Raw genomic sequence first — 6910 nt, 5'->3', positions numbered from 1 at the left:
AAATGGAACTCTAAGTAGGTTGATTTCTTTAAAAATAATGAAATAAATTTTCTTCACCAAGAACATGTTTTAAACTAATGTAAATAAAAGCTTATTCCTGGGTCCCAAGATGGAAGCAATTTTATTCTATTATAATGTTATAATCAATTCGTTATAACATTATAATCAATTCTTTTTGTGTCTGCGAAAAATGTTGACTTTGAGATGAACATTAGCATGTGGCTGATTGTTCTGACTGAGGCTTCCCAAGAGCATGAAGCCAACTCTTTGTCCCACCAAAAACCCTTTTTATTAATTTACTGTGAATTCTGCTCATTCACATCCAGCAAAGTCTTTCAAGGGCGGATTTACAGTCACAGACCTTATTTGGCTGGGAGAGCTGCCAGGATGATATCTGCAAAACTTGGCAAGGAGTCTGGGAGAGTCACGAACCAATTAAGCAAACTAATTGTCTCCTGCAAACTCCACTTCCCTTTCGCTCCTCTTGTATTTCCTCCAGGAGGGACATTCATTGTGGCCTTACTCCCAAGTCGACCCCTTTTCTTTAGCTGTTCCTTTCGTCTGGCAACTCTGTGCACTGGGAACAGCTTCCAGCTGTTCATCTGCCTCACTGATGTCTGACTCTGAAGGCAGCTGATAACTGGCATATGACTCCCCAACCTCCTCACTATCCAAATCTGCTGCTGGCTCCACTGGCTGCTGGCGAATCACAACACGGTTGCACCCTTAACAGGAACTAGACTGTGTTTCAGTAATTCAGTTTTTCGCAATAATTTTGGTTGAAAATTTTATAAGATCTGATGCTATTGCTGCTATTGTAATGTCTGTAGGTGAATATATTTCCCAGAGTAAAGTGATTTAGATTCAGCTTATGGAGCTTTACTTACTTTAAATAAAAATTTTGTGGCTTAGTTTCTGTAGAATTTGATTTTGACATATATTTCTTAAACCTTTTCTTGTTTGATATATAAACAAGAATAAATACATGTTTCTGCAACATTCATTTATTCTTACATTCATTTCCCTTAATGACCAGTCATGTTTCCTCCTTTCAATTTTTTAAAAAATCCATAGTTCCAATTACTAAGATAATTTATATCAGTTAAAATTATTATGTTAAGGCAGATTTTTTTTAAAAAAAATATGTGCTGCTTTTCTTTGCTGTTGTAGCAATTGAAGGACCATGTTGTAGAAATGGATGGCATTTGTAGAAAAACAAATCAATATTGGGTCTTAAGTTTATTTTTTCTTTTAATGCTGTTTATTCAGAAATTGAGGCTGTAACTGATTTCATTGAACCCAGTATAATTTATTTCTCAGAAAACAGACCTAAAATAATTTGTCAGCCATTTTTGAAGGCAGGTGCTCTACCTTTTCAATTAGATCTGTGCAAGGGACTGCTCACCACTGCTTCTAAAACCAGAGCAGCTATGTTAGTTTGCTCCACATAGCTATAAGCCCTTATTCTGCTGGGAAATTATCAAAGCAGGTTCTAGAAGGCAAAAATCTTGATGAGAAACATCATTTTGTTACTGCAAGAGAAAGTACTCTCTCTCTCTCTCTCTTTGGTGAGAGACAAGTTCCCTGAGAATAGGCTCCAGCCCAAATCTGAAAGCTTGGAAGACTAAACCTTTGGTCCCAGTGACCAACCCAGATTGAATGTCCTCATTTGTCTGTCTAAGGATTTGTCCAAGGGGCAGCAGCTTCCAAGAGGAAGTCTTGTAAATGAGGAAATTATGGGCAGTTTACTCTAATCAAATGATGTACCTGCTTATCTCACCATTCTATCCTTCTTAACTCTGGAATCCTTAACTTGCCTGTCTTGTTACAAAAGTGTGGCTTTTGTTGTACAATATAAAATACTTTTTCCTTTTGTTTAACATTTATTTGTGAGGTCCTTGGGGCTCTCTAAGCTTCAATATTTTCTTGCAGATGTTTCATTACCAAACTATGCAACATTATCAGCACTAGCACTGATGATGTTACTAACTTGGTTATGAAACTTCTGCAAGAAAACAACTAAGCTCCTTGGAACATGAAAGGATCCCACAGTTCAACCATGAACTACAAATATTTTCTTCTATTTTTCTATCTCATGTCGCCAAATCTTGCTCCCTTTTCAGATGCCTTCATTTTCCTGTCTCTCAACCTCTTAGTGGACTGTATAAGAATATCTGCCTTTCTATTGTTCAGGTCCCTCTTTCTTGAAAAACAGACACCCAAAGATTGTTGAATAAAGAGCTGGCCATTTCTCCATACCTTGTGCTCCTTTCTTCAGCAAAAATTCCATGACAGAGAGAAGACTGAGTAAAAGGCTTGAAATGTCAAAAAGAGATGGGTTCCTACTATGGTTTCTGTTCACCTTAATGAATGTCAATGAAGTGCAAGCAAAGAGTTCCATTTTCTTCACTCTGGGGCAGCTGCTCACAACCCCTAGTAATGCTTGGTGCTAGGATACAGATCTAAATTTAATCTTTCCTTGGGACAAAAGTACATGGGGGAGATTGCAAATTAACTTGGTGTTTGACAGGCTTGTGAACTCGTGAATAACACAAGGATGATGGGTAAACATCTTTTGATTGTCTCCCAGTTTCATTAAGCCACGGGTTGCAGACTTTGCATATTCTGGAGTATTCCTATGTGGCCTTTCAGAGAAGAAAGAAAGAAACCTCTTCTGCAAGGCTCTATATTCAGGGTCATTCTTTTTCAGATTGATGTGCACCCAAATCCCACTTCAATTAAATGGCATTCTGCAGCCTCCCATTTAACCTACTGAGACAGATATAATTTTCTCATTTAATCACTGCATTAAGTGATGCTGCAGCCTTCATTTTGATGCCTTTCAAAAACTAAAAGGAAGAGCTCATCTTAAAAGGAGATGCATTTCATAATATCTCCTTTCTATTCCAAATACATTTGTTAATTTTTCAAACTGGAGCCTGGAAATTGCATCTCTGTATATTAATCAGCCAACAGCAAGCCAAATTATATAAACTATCTATACCTAAATGGCCAGCCTTGCAGCAAAATATTCTGCTATCTGCAAAAAGCATTCAAAGCTAGCAGCTTTTCTATTTAAATTTACAGATAAGATTACAAATTAACAGGAGACCCTACACCATTTCTGACAAATGGCAGTCCAATCTCTTCTTGAAAGTCTCAAGTGATGAAACTCCCACAACTTCTGAATGCAAGCTGTTCCATTGGTTGGTTGTTCTCACTATCAGAACATTTCTCCTTATTTCCACGTTGACCCTCTCCTTGTTCCATCCATTATTCCTTATCTGACCTTCATATAATTTGGAAAATAGCTTGACCGCCTCCTCTCTGTGGTAGCCCCTCAAATATTGGAACACTGTTATGATGTCTCCCTTGGTCCTTTGAAGATATTGAAGAGCACTGGGCCTAAGAGAGAACCTTGTGGTACCCCACTGCTTACTTTACTCCATGTAGACTTAGACCCATTAAGGACTACTCGTTTAGTACAGTTTGTCAGCCAGTTGCGAATCCATCTGGGGGTGATACTATATATCTCACTTTTTTCTAGCATACTAAGAAGTAGGTTGTGGTCTACTTTGTCGAATGCCTTGCTCAAGTCTAAGCATTTTATGTCCATAGTATTTCACTGTCTACTAATTTAGTCATTATGTTGAAGAATGAAATAACTGGTTCGGCATGATCTGTTTTTAACAAACCTATGCTGGCTGCTAGTTTCTCTCTGTTGCCTGTTACTTCCTTGCCATCTTCTCTCTTTAGTGGACTGACTGTTTCCTTGATTTTTTTTTTTCTTGTTATTTATATGTTGGAAGAAACTTTTTTTTAATTATCTTTGACTTTTGTTGCAAGTTTTTGTTCATTCTGATCTTTTGCTTTCCTGACTTCATCTTTGCAGATTCTGGCTATCTGCTGATATTCTGTCTTAGTTGTGTGTTCCTCTTTCCATTTTTTGTACTTTCCCTTTTTGTTTTTCAATTTTTCAGAGAGATCACTTTGGGTACATTCCTATGCATTTGGTCATTGAGACTACAGTAAATATACATGCTGATTTTAACACTGTTTCAGGTCATAGGTTTTTTTTCTTCTAAAAACCCTCCACAATTGGTTGAGTTTGCAAACAACATGTATGGGAAATGTGCAATGATCCATTTCATTTCCATTTCCCTAACATTTGTTTCTCTCTGCCCTCTCAATTTATCCCTTCTCTACTGCAAACAGTATTTTTCTGTCCCTGACTCAGGGGCTACTTCCCTGCTTTTGCTTCCTCAGTCTATGTTCTCACTTGTTCCATCACCTGTCCCTACCTGTTTGCCTTCCTACATTTATCCTTTCTGGTATTTATTTATCTGGGCTGTATTGCACTGAACAAACAAACAAAAAAAGAACAAAAGGAAACATGGAAACAAAACACATGCACACAAACACATTTAAAACTTCGTGTTGTAAATGTCATAAACATCTTTGTGTGTAAATTATTATTGAAGTAAATAATAATTTACCTAATCTATGCATGTACTATAAGCATCTCATTCAAAAATTGCAACTAATATCAGGTCTTCAATTCACTCGGGCCAATATTAATAAATGCATTTTAAGCCAGCTATTGGTTTCCAAATTATAGGAATGTAGTTGTAAAGAATATGAATGTCCCAAAATATTAAATACAGTCACAATATTATTTTTTAAAGAAAATATTAGTTTATGGTTTTTGTTTTTATTTATTTTTATATATTTATAGTGGTATCATTATTGCTAGTTGCCTAGGATTATATTCTATAAGATGAGTGGATATATATGTATGTATGTATGTATGTATATGTATATGTATATGTATGTATGTATGTATGTATGTATGTGTATATGTATATGTATATGTATATGTATATGTATATGTATATGTATATGTATGTATGTATGTATGTATGTATGTATGTATGTATATATATATATATATATATATATATATATATATATATATATATATATATATATATATATATATATATATATATATAAATAATAATAATAATAAAGAGATAATGACTTCTTCTACAATGCAACAACATTATTCTTTAATAAAGTGCTATAGCAAAATAATGCAATATATTGCAGCCAGCAAAATGTACCTCAGTTCAGAAACTTTTGGTCAATCAGGTGGCAGCATCTTGGCCAGCATCTAGGCTGATTTAAAAAAGAAAAAGCAACATCAGACCACATTGAAAACCTCATAGAAAACCCAGAGTTATAGGCTTGGAGAAGGAGACAATGGAAAACTATTTCCATTATTGATGCCAAGCAAAACAACACAGCATAGTGGAGAAAAACTTGAGGCAAATTTATCTTTGGTTACAATGAAAACTCATGGCCATTTATATGAAAAGAAACTGCTGCAGGCCTCACCCATAAATATTAGCATGACAGGTATAAAGTCAAATTAAAAAGCACCATCTGTTGAAAATGAAAGTGAATTCTTATATCTCTTCTTCAAGGCTTGACAGGGCACAGGATATAGGAAAGGAAGGAAAAGTGCTTGATAATGTACATATCACAACCAATATATTTATGAAATTTTGCACCTCCTTCCCTCTATGCTTGTGTGGCAACTCCGAACTGGTATGTTCTGGCCACTTTGAATGGTGTGCTGTCTCGTACCTCAAATGGCTAATTTACTGAATGCGTACAAAATCTGGGTCCATAACTCCCGAGGAAATCAAATTTGGGGAAGTTGTCACTGCTTCTGTGCTACCAACTGATGCAGCACTGCTGGGTTGGTGGTGTGGTCATGTGATCTTCACTTTAAACATTCTGTGACAGTTTTCCATCTAGTCTTCCTACCCATTGGTCTCTGTCCCACCCAGCAGTCATTTCTTCCTATTGGGGAAGGAAGGAAGGAAGGAAGGAAGGAAGGAAGGAAGGAAGGAAGGAATTTCTAATGCTCCCTGCCAATGTCCCACAAGGAAACTCAATAAGAAATTTGGCAGGAAGTTGGAAGTTGCTCCTGCTCCCACTGCTTATTTTGCCTAGCCATTCTGATTCTCTGTTTAGGTAAGGAAATGTTTCTTTAAAAATTGATTCTATCATGGAGTGTAGGAAAAGGGGAAAGGAAGGGGAGATGAAAGAGAGAAAAGGAACATTTGGAAGTCCCCAACTGGCAAAAGTCAGTCCCCTAAAACTACCTGTGAACAAGAAATGAAGATGAGAAGAAATTTAAATATGTGAATCAAGAAAACAAATATGCTAACATGAGACAAAAAAGAAAAAGTGTACTGAAGACTATGAACAACCAACCAACTACAGTACAGTTAGTCTTCGACTTACGACCATGATTGAGCCCAACATTTCTGTTGTTAAATGAGAGAGTTTTATCCAGACTTTGGGGAACAAACTGTGGAAGTTTAACTTTTGTTATTGCTAAAGAGTTTGTTTTGCAGGTAGTACTTTTCACCTACAAAGGCACCTCAAAAAATAGTTTTCATTTTGTGTACATAATGATCTTTTTTACAATCTGCCTAAGCAGGAATTACAGAGCCATCCATAACAATGTTGGTCAATACTCGCTGTGAAATAACTGATTTCTGCTATAAATAACTGACTCTGGCTTTCCAACAGAGAACTTTCCGTAAGGTATTGATCACTTTTACTACACTTAATCTTAGCCAAAACACTCAAAAACAACAAACCTATTGTAGTTCTTTGAGAGAAACAAAACTGAAACATTTTCTATTCAGCTGTTATAATTCTCTTAACCCAGGTCAGACCATTAAGCACCTGCTCTTTTCATGCAGAAGCTGCTCATTTTGATATATTATTTCATCCATGTAGTATGAGAGATAATTGCATAGGTGATCAGGTTGACATTAATATGTAGCAAATTCTGACAAATAATATTTGGGTCTATTTAGCATCCGAAGAG

This window comes from Thamnophis sirtalis, unplaced genomic scaffold (assembly GCF_051295495.1).
Source record: "Thamnophis sirtalis isolate CommonGarterSnake01/CBP01778 unplaced genomic scaffold, rThaSir2_p1.2 scaffold_11, whole genome shotgun sequence".
Taxonomy (NCBI): domain Eukaryota; kingdom Metazoa; phylum Chordata; class Lepidosauria; order Squamata; family Natricidae; genus Thamnophis; species Thamnophis sirtalis.
The sequence above is the reverse complement of the archived record's forward strand: the minus strand, read 5'-3'. Positions refer to the sequence as shown.